Consider the following 17,734-nt stretch of genomic DNA (forward strand, 5'->3'; position numbering starts at 1 on the left):
CAGCTCGGCCGTGGGATGCAATTAGTTTCGCGTGTACTGAATGTTACCGGGAGAGGTTCGTGACGCTTTCTCTGAGCCCCAGCTTTAAAGTAATGATTTCATTACTTTTCGGACTACATTTCACGCACCCTCGCGGCGCCAGGTTTTGTGACGAAGTTGACCAAAAGCAGCTCGGCCGTGGGATGCAGTTAGCTTCGCGTGTACGGAATGTTACCGGGAGAGGTTCGTGACACTTTCTCTGACCCCCAAAATTGCCGTAATAATTTCACAACTTTTCGGACTACATTTCAAGCACCCTCGCGGCGCCAGGTTCTGCGACGAAGTTAACCAAAAGCAGCTCCGACGTGTGATGCAGTTAGTTTCGCGTGTACTAAATGTTACCGGGAGAGTTTCGTGACGCATTCTCTCACCCCAAACATTACCGTAATGATTTCACATTTCGGACTACATTTCAAGCTCCCTCGCGGCGCCAGCTTTTGTGACGAAGTTAACCAAAAGCAGCTCCGCCGTGTGATGCAGTTAGTTTCGCGTGTACTGAAAATTACCGGGAGAGGTTCGTGACGCTTTCTCTGACCCCCAACATTACCGTAATAATTTCAATACTTTTCGGACTATATTCGAAACACCCTCGCGGCGCCAGTTCTGTGATAAAGTTAACCAAAAGCAGCTCGGCCGTGTGATGCGGTTAGTTTCGCGTGTACTAAATGTTACCGGGAGACGTTCGTGACGCTTTCTCTGACCCCCAAAATTGCCGTAATAATTTCACTACTTTTCGGACTACATTTCAAGCACCCTCGCGGCGCCAGGTTCTGCGACGAAGTTAACCAAAAGCAGCTCCGCCGTGTGATGCAGTTAGTTTCGCGTGTAATAAATGTTACCGGGAGAGTTTCGTGACGCATACTCTGACCCCAAACATTACCGTAATATTTTCACTACTTTTTGGACTACATTTAAAGATTCCTCGCGGCGCCACGTCTTGTGACGAAGTTAACCAAAATCAGCTCGGCCGTGTGATGCAATTAGTTGTGCGTGCACTGAATGTTACCGGGAAAGGTTCGTGACGCTTTCTCTGACCCCCAACATTACCGTAATAATTTCACTATTTTTGGACTACATTTCAAGCACCCTCGCGGCGCCAGGTTTTGTGACGAAGTTAACGAAAACAGCTCGGCCCTGTGATCCAGTTAGTTTCGCGTGTTTGAATGTTACCGGGAGAGGTTCGTGACGCTTTCTCTGACCCCTAATATTACCGTAGTAAGTTCACTACTTTTCGGACTACATTTCAAGCACCCTCGCGCGCCAGTTTTGTGACGAAATTAACCAAAAGCAGCTCGGCCGTGTGATGCAATTAGTTGTGCATGTACTGAATGTTACCGGGAGAGGTTCGTGACGCTTTCTCTGACCCCCAACATTACCGGAATAATTTCGCAACCTTCCGGACTATATTTCAAGCACCCTCGCGGCGCCAGGTTTTGTGACGAAGGTAACCAAAAGCAGCTCGGCCGTGTGATGCGGTTGGTTTCGCGTGTACTAAATGTTACCGGGAGAGGTTCGTGACGCTTTCTCTGACCCCCAACACTACCGTAATAATTTCACTACTTTTTGGACTACATTTCAAGCACCCTCGCGGCGCCACGTTTTGTGACGAAGTTAACCAAAAGCAGCTCGGCCGTGGGATGCGGTTAGTTTCGCGTGTACCGAATGTTACCGGGAGAGGTTCGTGACGCTTTCTCTGACCCCCAAAATTACCGTAATAATTTCACTACTTTTAGGACTACATTTCAAGCACCCTCGCGGCGCCAGGTTCTGTGACGAAGTTAACCAAAAGCAGCTCCGACGTGTGATGCAGTTAGTTTCGCGTGTACTAAATGTTACCGGGAGAGTTTCGTGACGCATTCTCTCACCCCAAACATTACCGTAATGATTTCACATTTCGGACTTCATTTCAAGCACCCTCGCGGCGCCAGCTTTTGTGACGAAGTTAACCAAAGCAGCTCCGCCGTGTGATGCAGTTAGTTTCGCGTGTACTGAAAATTACCGGGAGAGGTTCGTGACGCTTTCTCTGACCCCCAACACTACCGTAATAATTTCAATACTTTTCGGACTATATTTGAAGCACCCTCGCGGCGCCAGTTCTGTGATAAAGTTAACCAAAAGCAGCTCGGCCGTGGGATGCAGTTAGTTTCGCGTGTACTGAATGTTACCGGGAGAGGTTCGTGACGCTTTCTCTGTACCCCAACATTACCGTAATAATTTCACTACTTTTTGGACTACATTTCAAGCACCCTCGCGGCGCCACGTTTTGTGATGAAGTTAACCAAAAGCAGCTCGGCCGTGGGATGCACTTAGTTTCGCGTGTACTGAATGTTACCGGGAGAGTGTCCTGACGCTTTGTCTGTCCCCCAACATTACCGTAATAATTTCACTACTTTTCGAACTGCATTTCAAGCACCCTCGCGGCGCCACTTTTGTGACGAAGTTAACCAAAAGCAGCTCGGCCGTGGGATGCAATTAGTTTCGCGTGTACTGAATGTTACCGCGAGAGGATCGTGACGCTTTCTCTGACCCCCAGCATTAAAGTAATGATTTCATCACTTTTCGGGCTACATTTCAAGCACCCTCGCGGTGCCAGGTCTTGTGACGAAGTTAACCAAAAACAGCTCGGCCGTGGGATGCAGTTAGTTTCGCGTGTACTGAATGTTACCGGGAGAGTTTCGTGACGCATACTCTCACCCCAAACATTACTGTAATGATTTCACAACATTTCGGACTACATTTCAAGCACCCTCGCGGCGCCAGTTTTGTCATGAAGTTAATCAAAAGCAGCTCGGCCGTGGGATGCACTTAGTTTCGCGTGTACTGAATGTTACCGGGAGAGGTTCGTGACCCTTTCTCTGTCCCCCAACATTACCGTAATAATTTCACTACTTTTCTAACGGCATTTCAAGCACCCTCGTGGCGCCACTTTTGTGACGAAGTTAACCAAAAGCAGCTCGGCCGTGTGATGCAATTAGTTTTGCGTGTACTGAATATAACCGAGAGAGGTTCGTGACGCTTTCTCTGACCCCCAACATTACCGTAATAATTTCGCTACTTTTCGGACTATATTTCAAGCACCCTCCCGGCGCCAGGATTTGTGACGAAGTTAACCAAAAGCAGCTCGGCCGTGGGATGCAATTAGTTTCGCGTGTACTGAATGTTACCGGGAGAGGTTCGTGACGCTTTCTCTGACCCCCAAAATTACCGTAATAATTTCACTACTTTTCGGACTACATTTCAAGCACCCTCGCGGCGCCAGGTTCTGTGACGAAGTTAACCAAAAGCAGCTCCGACGTGTGATGCAGTTAGTTTCGCGTGTACTAAATGTTACCGGGACAGTTTCGTGACGCATACTCTCACCCCAAACATTACCGTAATGATTTCACAACATTTCGGACTACATTTCAAGCACCCTCGCGGCGCCAGGTTTTGTGACGAAGTTAACCAAAAGCAGCTCGGCCGTGGGATGCAGTTAGTTTCGCGTGTACTGAATGTTACCGGGAGAGGTTCGTGACGCTTTCTCTGACCCCCAAAATTACCATAATAATTTCACTACTTTTCGGACTACATTTCAAGCACCCTCGCGGCGCCAGGTTCTGTGACGAAGTTAACCAAAAGCAGCTCCGACGTGTGATGCAGTTAGTTTCGCGTGTACTAAATGTTACCGGGAGAGTTTCGTGACGCATTCTCTCACCCCAAACATTACCGTAATGATTTCACATTTCGGACTACATTTCAAGCACCCTCGCGGCGCCAGCTTTTGTGACGAAGTTAACCAAAAGCAGCTCCGCCGTGTGATGCAGTTAGCTTCGCTTGTACTGAAAATTACCGGGAGAGGTTCGTGACGCTTTCTCTGACCCCCAACATTACCGTAATAATTTCAATACTTTTCGGAATATATTTGAAGCACCCTCGCGGCGCCAGTTCTGTGATAAAGTTAACCAAAAGCAGCTCGGCCGTGGGATGCAGTTAGTTTCGCGTGTACTGAATGTTACCGGGAGGGGTTCGTGACGCTTTCTCTGTACCCCAACATTACCGTAATAATTTCACTACTTTTTGGACTACATTTCAAGCACCCTCGTGGCGCCACGTTTTGTGACGAAGTTAACCAAAAGGAGCTCGGCCGTGGGATGCGGTTAGTTTCGCGTGTACTGTATGTTACCGGAGGGGTTCGTGATGCTTTCTCTGTCCCCCAACATTGCCGTAATTATTTCACTACTTTTCGGACTACATTTGAAGCACCCTCGCGGCGCTAGTTTTGTCAGGAAGTTAACCAAAAGCAGCTCGGCCGTGGGATGCAGTTAGCTTCGCGTGTACGGAATGTTACCGGGAGAGGTTCGTGACACTTTCTCTGACCCCCAAAATTGCCGTAATAATTTCACTACTTTTCGGACTACATTTCAAGCACCCTCGCGGCGCCAGGTTCTGCGACGAAGTTAACCAAAAGCAGCTCCGCCTTGTGATGCAGTTAGTTTCGCGTGTACTAAATGTTACCGGGAGAGGTTCGTGACGCATTCTCTGACCCCCAACATTACCGTAATAATTTCACTGCTTTTCGGACTACATTTCAAGCACCCTCGCGGCGCTAGTTTTGTGACGAAGTTAACCAAAAGCAGCTGGGCCGTGTGATGCAATTAGTTGTGCATGTACTGAATGTTACCGGGAGAGGTTCGTGACGCTTTCTCTGACCCCCAACTTAATCGGAATAATTTCACTACTTTTTGGACTACATTTCAAGCACCCTCGCGGCGCCACGTTTTGTGACGAAGTTAACCATAAGCAGCTCGGCCGTGGGATGCGGTTAGTTTCCCGTGCACTAAATGTTACCGGGAGAGGTTCGGGACGCTTTCTCTGTCCCCCAACATTACCGTAATAATTTCATTACTCTTCGGACTACATTTCAAGCACCCTCGCGGCGCCAGGTTTTGTGAAGAAGTTAACCAAAAGCAGCTCGGCCGTGGGATGCAATTAGTTGTGCGTGCACTGAATGTTACCGGGAAAGGTTCGGGACGCTTTCTCTGTCCCCCAACATTACCGTAATAATTTCATTACTCTTCGGACTACATTTCAAGCACCCTCGCGGCGCCAGGTTTTGTGACGAAGTTAACCAAAAGCAGCTCGGTCGTGGGATGCAGTTAGTTTCGCGTGTACTGAATGTTACCTGGTGAGGTTTGTGATGCTTTCTCTGACCCCCAGCGTTAAAGAAATGATTTCATTACTTTTCGGACTACATTTCAAGCACCATCGCGGCGCTACTATTGTCATGAAGTTAACCAAAAGCAGCTCGGCCGAGGGATGCGGTTAGTTTCTCGTGTACGGAATGTTACCGGGAGAGGTTCGTGACGCTTTCTCTGTCCCCCAACATTACCGTAATAATTTCATTACTCTTCGGACTACATTTCAAGCATCCTCGCGGCGCCAGGTTTTGTGACGAAGTTAACCGAAAGCAGCTCGGCCGTGGGATGCAGTTAGTTTCGCGTGTACTGAATGTTACCTGGAGTGGTTTGTGATGCTTTCTCTGACCCCCAACTTTACCGGAATAATTTCACTACTTTTCGGACTACATTTCAAGCACCCTCGCGGCGCCAGGTTCTGTGCCGAAGTTAACGAAAACAGCTCGGCCCTGTGATGCAGTTAGTTTCGCGTGTTTGAATGTTATCGGGAGAGGTTCGTCACGCTTTCTCTGACCCCTAATATTACCGTAATAAGTTCACTACTTTTCGGACTGCATTTCAAGAACCCTCGCGCCCCAGTTTTGTGACGAAGTTAACCAAAAGCAGCTCGGCCGTGTGATGCAATTAGTTGTGCATGTACTGAATGTTACCGGGAGAGGTTCGTGACGCTTTCTCTGACCCCCAACATTACCGGAATAATTTCACTACTTTTCGGACTACATTTCAAGCACCCTCGCGGCGCCAAGTTCTGTGACGAAGTTAAGCAAAAGCAGCTCGGCCGTGGGATGCAGTTAGTTTCGCGTGTACTAAATGTTACCGGGAGAGTTTCGTGACGCATACTCTGACCCCAAACATTACCGTAATATTTTCTCTACTTTTTGGACTACATTTAAAGATCCCTCGCGGCGCCACGTCTTGTGACGAAGTTAACCAAAATCAGCTCGGCCGTGTGATGCAATTAGTTGTGCGTGCACTGAATGTTACCTGGAGAGGATTGTGATCCTTTCTCTGACCCGCAGCGTTAAAGAAATGATTTCATTACTTTTCGGACTACATTTCAAGCACCATCGCGGCGCTACTATTGTCATGAAGTTAACCAAAAGCAGCTCGGCCGAGGGATGCGGTTAGTTTCGCGTGTACGGAATGTTACCGGGAGAGGTTCGTGACGCTTTCTCTGACCCCCAAAATTGCCGTAATAATTTCACTACTTTTCGGACTACATTTCAAGCACCCTCGCGGCGCCAGGTTCTGCGACGAAGTTAACCAAAAGCAGCTCCGCCGTGTGATGCAGTTAGTTTCGCGTGTAATAAATGTTACCGGGAGAGTTTCGTGACGCATACTCTGACCCCAAACATTACCGTAATATTTTCTCTACTTTTTGGACTACATTTAAAGATCCCTCGCGGCGCCACGTCTTGTGACGAAGTTAACCAAAATCAGCTCGGCCGTGTGATGCAATTAGTTGTGCGTGCACTGAATGTTACCGGGAAAGGTTCGTGACGCTTTCTCTGACCCCCAACATTACCGTAATAATTTCACTATTTTTGGACTACATTTCAAGCACCCTCGCGGCGCCAGGTTTTGTGACGAAGTTAACCAAAAGCAGCTCGGCCGTGTGATGCGGTTAGTTTCGCGTGTACCGAATGTTACCGGGAGAGGTTCGTGACGCTTTCTCTGTCCCCCAACATTACCGTAATAATTTCACTACTTTTCGGACTACATTCTAAGCACCCTCGCGGCGCCAGTTTTGTGATGAAGTTAACCAAAAGCAGCTCGGCCGTGGGATGCACTTAGTTTCGCGTGTACTGAATGTTACCGGGAGAGGTTCCTGACGCTTTCTCTGTCCCCCAACATTACCGTAATAATTTCACTACTTTTCGAACTGTATTTCAAGCACCCTCGCGGCGCCACTTTTGTGACGAAGTTAACCAAAAGCAGCTCGGCCGTGGGATGCAATTAGTTTCGCGTGTACTGAATGTTACCGCGAGAGGATCGTGACGCTTTCTCTGACCCCCAGCATTAAAATAATGATTTCTTCACTTTTCGGACTACATTTCAAGCACCCTCGCGGCGCCAGGTTTTGTGACGAAGTTAACCAAAAGCAGCTCGGCCGTGGGATGCAGTTAGTTTCGCGTGTACTGAATGTTACCGGGAGAGTTTCGTGACGCATACTCTCACCCCAAACATTACCGTAATGATTTCACAACATTTCGGACTACATTTCAAGCACCCTCGCGGCGCCAGTTTTGTGATGAAGTTAACCAAAAGCAGCTCGGCCGTGGGATGCACTTAGTTTCGCGTGTACTGAATGTTACCGGGAGAGGTTCGTGACGCTTTCTCTGACCCCCAAAATTACCGTAATAATTTCGCTACTTTTCGGACTACATTTCAAGCACCCTCCCGGCGCCAGGATTTGTGACGAAGTTAACAAAAAGCAGCTCGGCCGTGGGATGCAATTAGTTTCGCGTGTACTGAATGTTACCGAGAGAGGTTAGTGACGCTTTCTCTGACCCCCAAAATTACCGTAATAATTTCACTACTTTTCGGACTACATTTCATGCACCCTCGCGGCGCCAGGTTCTGTGACGAAGTTAACCAAAAGCAGCTCCGACGTGTGATGCAGTTAGTTTCGCGTGTACTAAATGTTACCGGGAGAGTTTCGTGACGCATTCTCTCACCCCAAACATTACCGTAATGATTTCACATTTCGGACTACATTTCAAGCACCCTCGCGGCGCCAGCTTTTGTGACGAAGTTAACCAAAAGCAGCTCGGCCGTGTGATGCAGTTAGTTTCGCGTGTACTGAAAATTACCGGGAGAGGTTCGTGACGCTTTCTCTGACCCCCAACATTACCGTAATAATTTCACTACTTTTTGAAGTACATTTCAAGCACCCTCGCGGCGCCACGTTTTGTGACGAAGTTAACCAAAAGGAGCTCGGCCGTGGGATGCGGTTAGTTTCGCGTGTACTGAATGTTACCGGAGGGGTTCGTGACGCTTTCTCTGTCCCCCAACATTACCGTAATTATTTCGCTACTTTACGGACTACATTTGAAGCACCCTCGCGGCGCTAGTTTTGTCAGGAAGTTAACCAAAGCAGCTCGGCCGTGGGATGCAGTTAGTTTCGCGTGTACTAAAGGTTACCGGGAGAGGTTCCTGACGCTTTCTCTGTCCCCCAACATTACCGTAATAATTTCACTACTTTTCGAACTGTATTTCAAGCACCCTCGCGGCGCCACTTTTGTGACGAAGTTAACCAAAAGCAGCTCGGCCGTGGGATGCAATTAGTTTCGCGTGTACTGAATGTTACCGCGAGAGGATCGTGACGCTTTCTCTGACCCCCAGCATTAAAATAATGATTTCTTCACTTTTCGGACTACATTTCAAGCACCCTCGCGGCGCCAGGTTTTGTGACGAAGTTAACCAAAAGCAGCTCGGCCGTGGGATGCAGTTAGTTTCGCGTGTACTGAATGTTACCGGGAGAGTTTCGTGACGCATACTCTCACCCCAAACATTACCGTAATGATTTCACAACATTTCGGACTACATTTCAAGCACCCTCGCGGCGCCAGTTTTGTGATGAAGTTAACCAAAAGCAGCTCGGCCGTGGGATGCACTTAGTTTCGCGTGTACTGAATGTTACCGGGAGAGGTTCGTGACGCTTTCTCTGACCCCCAAAATTACCGTAATAATTTCGCTACTTTTCGGACTACATTTCAAGCACCCTCCCGGCGCCAGGATTTGTGACGAAGTTAACAAAAAGCAGCTCGGCCGTGGGATGCAATTAGTTTCGCGTGTACTGAATGTTACCGAGAGAGGTTAGTGACGCTTTCTCTGACCCCCAAAATTACCGTAATAATTTCACTACTTTTCGGACTACATTTCATGCACCCTCGCGGCGCCAGGTTCTGTGACGAAGTTAACCAAAAGCAGCTCCGACGTGTGATGCAGTTAGTTTCGCGTGTACTAAATGTTACCGGGAGAGTTTCGTGACGCATTCTCTCACCCCAAACATTACCGTAATGATTTCACATTTCGGACTACATTTCAAGCACCCTCGCGGCGCCAGCTTTTGTGACGAAGTTAACCAAAAGCAGCTCGGCCGTGTGATGCAGTTAGTTTCGCGTGTACTGAAAATTACCGGGAGAGGTTCGTGACGCTTTCTCTGACCCCCAACATTACCGTAATAATTTCACTACTTTTTGAAGTACATTTCAAGCACCCTCGCGGCGCCACGTTTTGTGACGAAGTTAACCAAAAGGAGCTCGGCCGTGGGATGCGGTTAGTTTCGCGTGTACTGAATGTTACCGGAGGGGTTCGTGACGCTTTCTCTGTCCCCCAACATTACCGTAATTATTTCGCTACTTTACGGACTACATTTGAAGCACCCTCGCGGCGCTAGTTTTGTCAGGAAGTTAACCAAAGCAGCTCGGCCGTGGGATGCAGTTAGTTTCGCGTGTACTAAAGGTTACCGGGAGACGTCCGCCATGCTTTCTCTGTCCCCCAACATTACCGTAATAATTTCACTACTTTTCGGACTACATTTCAAGCACCCTCGTGGCGCCAGGTATTGTGACGAAGTTAACCAAAAGCAGCTCGGCCGTAAGATGCAATTAGTTTCGCGTGTACTGAATGTTACCGGGAGAGGTTCGTGACGCTTTCTCTGACCCCCAGCTTTAAAGTAATGATTTCATTACTTTTCGGACTACATTTCACGCACCCTCGCGGCGCCAGGTTTTGTGACGAAGTTAACCAAAAGCAGCTCGGCCGTGGGATGCAGTTAGTTTCGCGTGTACTGAATGTTACCGGGAGAGTTTCGTGACGCATACTCTCACACCAAAAATTACCGTAATGATTTCACAACATTTCGGACTACATTTCAAGCACCCTCGCGGCGCCAGTTTTGTGATGAAGTTAACCAAAAGCAGCTCGGCCGTGCGATGCACTTAGTTTCGCGTGCACTGAATGTTACCGGGAGAGGTTAGTGACGCTTTCTCTGTCCCCCAACATTACCGTAATAATTTCACTACTTTTCGAACTGCATTTCAAGCACCCTCGTGGCGCCACTTTTGTGACGAAGTTAACCAAGAGCAGCTCGGCCGTGTGATGCAATTAGTTTTGCGTGTACTGAATATAACCGAGAGAGGTTCGTGACGCTTTCTCTGACCCCCAACATTACCGTAATAATTTCGCTACTTTTCGGACTACATTTCAAGCACCCTCCCGGCGCCAGGATTTGTGACGAAGTTAACCAAAAGCAGCTCGGCCGTGGGATGCAATTAGTTTCGCGTGTACTGAATGTTACCGGGAGAGGTTCGTGACGCTTTCTCTGACCCCCAAAATTGCCGTAATAATTTCACTACTTTTCGGACTACATTTCAAGCACCCTCGCGGCGCCAGGTTCTGCGACGAAGTTAACCAAAAGCAGCTCCGCCGTGTGATGCAGTTAGTTTCGCGTGTAATAAATGTTACCGGGAGAGTTTCGTGACGCATACTCTCACCCCAAACATTACCGTAATGATTTCACAACATTTCGGACTACATTTGAAGCACCCTCGCGGCGCCAGGTTTTGTGACGAAGTTAACCAAAAGCAGCTCGGCCGTGTGATGCAATTAGTTGTGCATGTACTGAATGTTACCGGGAGAGGTTCGTGACGCTTTCTCTGACCCCCAACATTACCGGAATAATTTCACTACCTTTCGGACTATATTTCAAGCACCCTCGCGGCGCCAGGTTTTGTGACGAAGTTAACCAAAAGCAGCTCGGCCGTGTGATGCGGTTAGTTTCGCGTGTACTAAATGTTACCGGGAGAGGTTCGTGACGCTTTCTCTGACCCCCAAAATTGCCGTAATAATTTCACTACTTTTCGGACTACATTTCAAGCACCCTCGCGGCGCCAGGTTCTGCGACGAAGTTAACCAAAAGCAGCTCCGCCGTGTGATGCAGTTAGTTTCGCGTGTAATAAATGTTACCGGGAGAGTTTCGTGACGCATACTCTCACCCCAAACATTACCGTAATGATTTCACAACATTTCGGACTACATTTCAAGCACCCTCGCGGTGCCAGTTTTGTGATGAAGTTAACCAAAAGCAGCTCGGCCGTGGGATGCACTTAGTTTCGCGTGTACTGAATGTTACCGGGAGAGGTTCGTGACCCTTTCTCTGTCCCCCAACATTACCGTAATAATTTCACTACTTTTCGAACTGCATTTCACGCACCCTCGTGGCGCCAGTTTTGTGATGAAGTTAACCAAAAGCAGCTCGGCCGTGGGATGCACTTAGTTTCGCGTGTACTGAATGTTACCGGGAGAGGTTCGTGACGCTTTCTCTGACCCCCAAAATTACCGTAATAATTTCGCTACTTTTCGGACTACATTTCAAGCACCCTCCCGGCGCCAGGATTTGTGACGAAGTTAACAAAAAGCAGCTCGGCCGTGGGATGCAATTAGTTTCGCGTGTACTGAATGTTACCGAGAGAGGTTAGTGACGCTTTCTCTGACCCCCAAAATTACCGTATTAATTTCACTACTTTTCGGACTACATTTCAAGCACCCTCGCGGCGCCAGGTTCTGTGACGAAGTTAACCAAAAGCAGCTCCGACGTGTGATGCAGTTAGTTTCGCGTGTACTAAATGTTACCGGGAGAGTTTCGTGACGCATTCTCTCACCCCAAACATTACCGTAATGATTTCACATTTCGGACTACATTTCAAGCACCCTCGCGGCGCCAGCTTTTGTGACGAAGTTAACCAAAAGCAGCTCGGCCGTGTGATGCAGTTAGTTTCGCGTGTACTGAAAATTACCGGGAGAGGTTCGTGACGCTTTCTCTGACCCCCAACATTACCGTAATAATTTCACTACTTTTTGAAGTACATTTCAAGCACCCTCGCGGCGCCACGTTTTGTGACGAAGTTAACCAAAAGGAGCTCGGCCGTGGGATGCGGTTAGTTTCGCGTGTACTGAATGTTACCGGAGGGGTTCGTGACGCTTTCTCTGTCCCCCAACATTACCGTAATTATTTCGCTACTTTTCGGACTACATTTGAAGCACCCTCGCGGCGCTAGTTTTGTCAGGAAGTTAACCAAAGCAGCTCGGCCGTGGGATGCAGTTAGTTTCGCGTGTACTAAAGGTTACCGGGAGACGTCCGCCATGCTTTCTCTGTCCCCCAACATTACCGTAATAATTTCACTACTTTTCGGACTACATTTCAAGCACCCTCGTGGCGCCAGGTATTCTGACGAAGTTAACCAAAAGCAGCTCGGCCGTAAGATGCAATTAGTTTCGCGTGTACTGAATGTTACCGGGAGAGGTTCGTGACGCTTTCTCTGACCCCCAGCTTTAAAGTAATGATTTCATTACTTTTCGGACTACATTTCACGCACCCTCGCGGCGCCAGGTTTTGTGACGAAGTTAACCAAAAGCAGCTCGGCCGTGGGATGCAGTTAGTTTCGCGTGTACTGAATGTTACCGGGAGAGTTTCGTGACGCATACTCTCACACCAAAAATTACCGTAATGATTTCACAACATTTCGGACTACATTTCAAGCACCCTCGCGGCGCCAGTTTTCTGATGAAGTTAACCAAAAGCAGCTCGGCCGTGCGATGCACTTAGTTTCGCGTGCACTGAATGTTACCGGGAGAGGTTAGTGACGCTTTCTCTGTCCCCCAACATTACCGTAATAATTTCACTACTTTTCGAACTGCATTTCAAGCACCCTCGTGGCGCCACTTTTGTGACGAAGTTAACCAAGAGCAGCTCGGCCGTGTGATGCAATTAGTTTTGCGTGTACTGAATATAACCGAGAGAGGTTCGTGACGCTTTCTCTGACCCCCAACATTACCGTAATAATTTCGCTACTTTTCGGACTACATTTCAAGCACCCTCCCGGGGCCAGGATTTGTGACGAAGTTAACCAAAAGCAGCTCGGCCGTGGGATGCAATTAGTTTCGCGTGTACTGAATGTTACCGGGAGAGGTTCGTGACGCTTTCTCTGACCCCCAAAATTGCCGTAATAATTTCACTACTTTTCGGACTACATTTCAAGCACCCTCGCGGCGCCAGGTTCTGCGACGAAGTTAACCAAAAGCAGCTCCGCCGTGTGATGCAGTTAGTTTCGCGTGTAATAAATGTTACCGGGAGAGTTTCGTGACGCATACTCTCACCCCAAACATTACCGTAATGATTTCACAACATTTCGGACTACATTTGAAGCACCCTCGCGGCGCCAGGTTTTGTGACGAAGTTAACCAAAAGCAGCTCGGCCGTGTGATGCAATTAGTTGTGCATGTACTGAATGTTACCGGGAGAGGTTCGTGACGCTTTCTCTGACCCCCAACATTACCGGAATAATTTCACTACCTTTCGGACTATATTTCAAGCACCCTCGCGGCGCCAGGTTTTGTGACGAAGTTAACCAAAAGCAGCTCGGCCGTGTGATGCGGTTAGTTTCGCGTGTACTAAATGTTACCGGGAGAGGTTCGTGACGCTTTCTCTGACCCCCAAAATTGCCGTAATAATTTCACTACTTTTCGGACTACATTTCAAGCACCCTCGCGGCGCCAGGTTCTGCGACGAAGTTAACCAAAAGCAGCTCCGCCGTGTGATGCAGTTAGTTTCGCGTGTAATAAAGTTACCGGGAGAGTTTCGTGACGCATACTCTCACCCCAAACATTACCGTAATGATTTCACAACATTTCGGACTACATTTCAAGCACCCTCGCGGTGCCAGTTTTGTGATGAAGTTAACCAAAAGCAGCTCGGCCGTGGGATGCACTTAGTTTCGCGTGTACTGAATGTTACCGGGAGAGGTTCGTGACCCTTTCTCTGTCCCCCAACATTACCGTAATAATTTCACTACTTTTCGAACTGCATTTCACGCACCCTCGTGGCGCCAGTTTTGTGATGAAGTTAACCAAAAGCAGCTCGGCCGTGGGATGCACTTAGTTTCGCGTGTACTGAATGTTACCGGGAGAGGTTCGTGACGCTTTCTCTGACCCCCAAAATTACCGTAATAATTTCGCTACTTTTCGGACTACATTTCAAGCACCCTCCCGGCGCCAGGATTTGTGACGAAGTTAACAAAAAGCAGCTCGGCCGTGGGATGCAATTAGTTTCGCGTGTACTGAATGTTACCGAGAGAGGTTAGTGACGCTTTCTCTGACCCCCAAAATTACCGTAATAATTTCACTACTTTTCGGACTACATTTCAAGCACCCTCGCGGCGCCAGGTTCTGTGACGAAGTTAACCAAAAGCAGCTCCGACGTGTGATGCAGTTAGTTTCGCGTGTACTAAATGTTACCGGGAGAGTTTCGTGACGCATTCTCTCACCCCAAACATTACCGTAATGATTTCACATTTCGGACTACATTTCAAGCACCCTCGCGGCGCCAGCTTTTGTGACGAAGTTAACCAAAAGCAGCTCGGCCGTGTGATGCAGTTAGTTTCGCGTGTACTGAAAATTACCGGGAGAGGTTAGTGACGCTTTCTCTGACCCCCAACATTACCGTAATAATTTCACTACTTTTTGAAGTACATTTCAAGCACCCTCGCGGCGCCACGTTTTGTGACGAAGTTAACCAAAAGGAGCTCGGCCGTGGGATGCGGTTAGTTTCGCGTGTACTGAATGTTACCGGAGGGGTTCGTGACGCTTTCTCTGTCCCCCAACATTACCGTAATTATTTCGCTACTTTTCGGACTACATTTGAAGCACCCTCGCGGCGCTAGTTTTGTCAGGAAGTTAACCAAAGCAGCTCGGCCGTGGGATGCAGTTAGTTTCGCGTGTACTAAAGGTTACCGGGAGACGTCCGCCATGCTTTCTCTGTCCCCCAACATTACCGTAATAATGTCACTACTTTTCGGACTACATTTCAAGCACCCTCGTGGCGCCAGGTATTGTGACGAAGTTAACCAAAAGCAGCTCGGCCGTAAGATGCAATTAGTTTCGCGTGTACTGAATGTTACCGGGAGAGGTTCGTGACGCTTTCTCTGACCCCCAGCTTTAAAGTAATGATTTCATTACTTTTCGGACTACATTTCACGCACCCTCGCGGCGCCAGGTTTTGTGACGAAGTTAACCAAAAGCAGCTCGGCCGTGGGATGCAGTTAGTTTCGCGTGTACTGAATGTTACCGGGAGAGTTTCGTGACGCATACTCTCACACCAAAAATTACCGTAATGATTTCACAACATTTCGGACTACATTTCAAGCACCCTCGCGGCGCCAGTTTTGTGATGAAGTTAACCAAAAGCAGCTCGGCCGTGCGATGCACTTAGTTTCGCGTGCACTGAATGTTACCGGGAGAGGTTAGTGACGCTTTCTCTGTCCCCCAACATTACCGTAATAATTTCACTACTTTTCGAACTGCATTTCAAGCACCCTCGTGGCGCCACTTTTGTGACGAAGTTAACCAAGAGCAGCTCGGCCGTGTGATGCAATTAGTTTTGCGTGTACTGAATATAACCGAGAGAGGTTCGTGACGCTTTCTCTGACCCCCAACATTACCGTAATAATTTCGCTACTTTTCGGACTACATTTCAAGCACCCTCCCGGCGCCAGGATTTGTGACGAAGTTAACCAAAAGCAGCTCGGCCGTGGGATGCAATTAGTTTCGCGTGTACTGAATGTTACCGGGAGAGGTTCGTGACGCTTTCTCTGACCCCCAAAATTGCCGTAATAATTTCACTACTTTTCGGACTACATTTCAAGCACCCTCGCGGCGCCAGGTTCTGCGACGAAGTTAACCAAAAGCAGCTCCGCCGTGTGATGCAGTTAGTTTCGCGTGTAATAAATGTTACCGGGAGAGTTTCCTGACGCATACTCTCACCCCAAACATTACCGTAATGATTTCACAACATTTCGGACTACATTTGAAGCACCCTCGCGGCGCCAGGTTTTGTGACGAAGTTAACCAAAAGCAGCTCGGCCGTGTGATGCAATTAGTTGTGCATGTACTGAATGTTACCGGGAGAGGTTCGTGACGCTTTCTCTGACCCCCAACATTACCGGAATAATTTCACTACCTTTCGGACTATATTTCAAGCACCCTCGCGGCGCCAGGTTTTGTGACGTAGTTAACCAAAAGCAGCTCGGCCGTGTGATGCGGTTAGTTTCGCGTGTACTAAATGTTACCGGGAGAGGTTCGTGACGCTTTCTCTGACCCCCAAAATTGCCGTAATAATTTCACTACTTTTCGGACTACATTTCAAGCACCCTCGCGGCGCCAGGTTCTGCGACGAAGTTAACCAAAAGCAGCTCCGCCGTGTGATGCAGTTAGTTTCGCGTGTAATAAATGTTACCGGGAGAGTTTCGTGACGCATACTGTCACCCCAAACATTACCGTAATGATTTCACAACATTTCGGACTACATTTCAAGCACCCTCGCGGTGCCAGTTTTGTGATGAAGTTAACCAAAAGCAGCTCGGCCGTGGGATGCACTTAGTTTCGCGTGTACTGAATGTTACCGGGAGAGGTTCGTGACCCTTTCTCTGTCCCCCAACATTACCGTAATAATTTCACTACTTTTCGAACTGCATTTCACGCACCCTCGTGGCGCCACTTTTGTGACGAAGTTAACCAAAAGCAGCTCGGCCGTGTGATGCAGTCAGTTTCGCGTGTACTAAATGTTACCGGGAGAGTTTCGTGACGCATTCTCTCACCCCAAACATTACCGTAATGATTTCACATTTCGGACTACATTTCAAGCACCCTCGCGGCGCCAGCTTTCGTGACGAAGTTAACCAAAAGCAGCTCGGCCGTGTGATGCAGTTAGTTTCGCGTGTACTGAAAATTACCGGGAGAGGTTCGTGACGCTTTCTCTGACCCCCAACATTACCGTAATAATTTCAATACTTTTCGGACTATATTTGAAGCACCCTCGCGGCGGCAGTTCTGTGATAAAGTTAACCAAAAGCAGCTCGGCCGTGGGATGCAGTTAGTTTCGCGTGTACTGAATGTTACCGGGAGAGGTTCGTGACGCTTTCTCTGTACCCCAACATTACCGTAATAATTTCACTACTTTTTGAACTACATTTCAAGCACCCTCGCGGCGCCACGTTTTGTGACGAAGTTAACCAAAAGCAGCTCGGCCGTGGGATGCGGTTAGTTTCGCGTGTACTGAATGTTACCGGAGGGGTTCGTGACGCTTTCTCTGTCCCCCAACATTACCGTAATTATTTCAACACTTTTCGGACTACATTTGAAGCACCCTCGCGGCGCTAGTTTTGTCAGGAAGTTAACCAAAGTAGCTCGGCCGTGGGATGCAGTTAGTTTCGCGTGTATTAAATGTTACCGGGAGACGTCCGCCATGCTTTCTCTGTCCCCCAACATTACCGTAATAATTTCACTACTTTTCGGACTACATTTCAAGCACCCTCGTGGCGCCAGGTATTGTGACGAAGTTAACCAAAAGCAGCTCGGCCGTGGGATGCAATTAGTTTCGCTTGTACTGAATGTTACCGGGAGAGGTTCGTGACGCTTTCTCTGACCCCCAAAATTACCGAAATAATTTCACTACTTTTCGG

Source organism: Dermacentor variabilis, chromosome 6 (assembly GCF_050947875.1).
Source record: "Dermacentor variabilis isolate Ectoservices chromosome 6, ASM5094787v1, whole genome shotgun sequence".
NCBI classification, from domain to species: Eukaryota; Metazoa; Arthropoda; class Arachnida; order Ixodida; family Ixodidae; genus Dermacentor; species Dermacentor variabilis.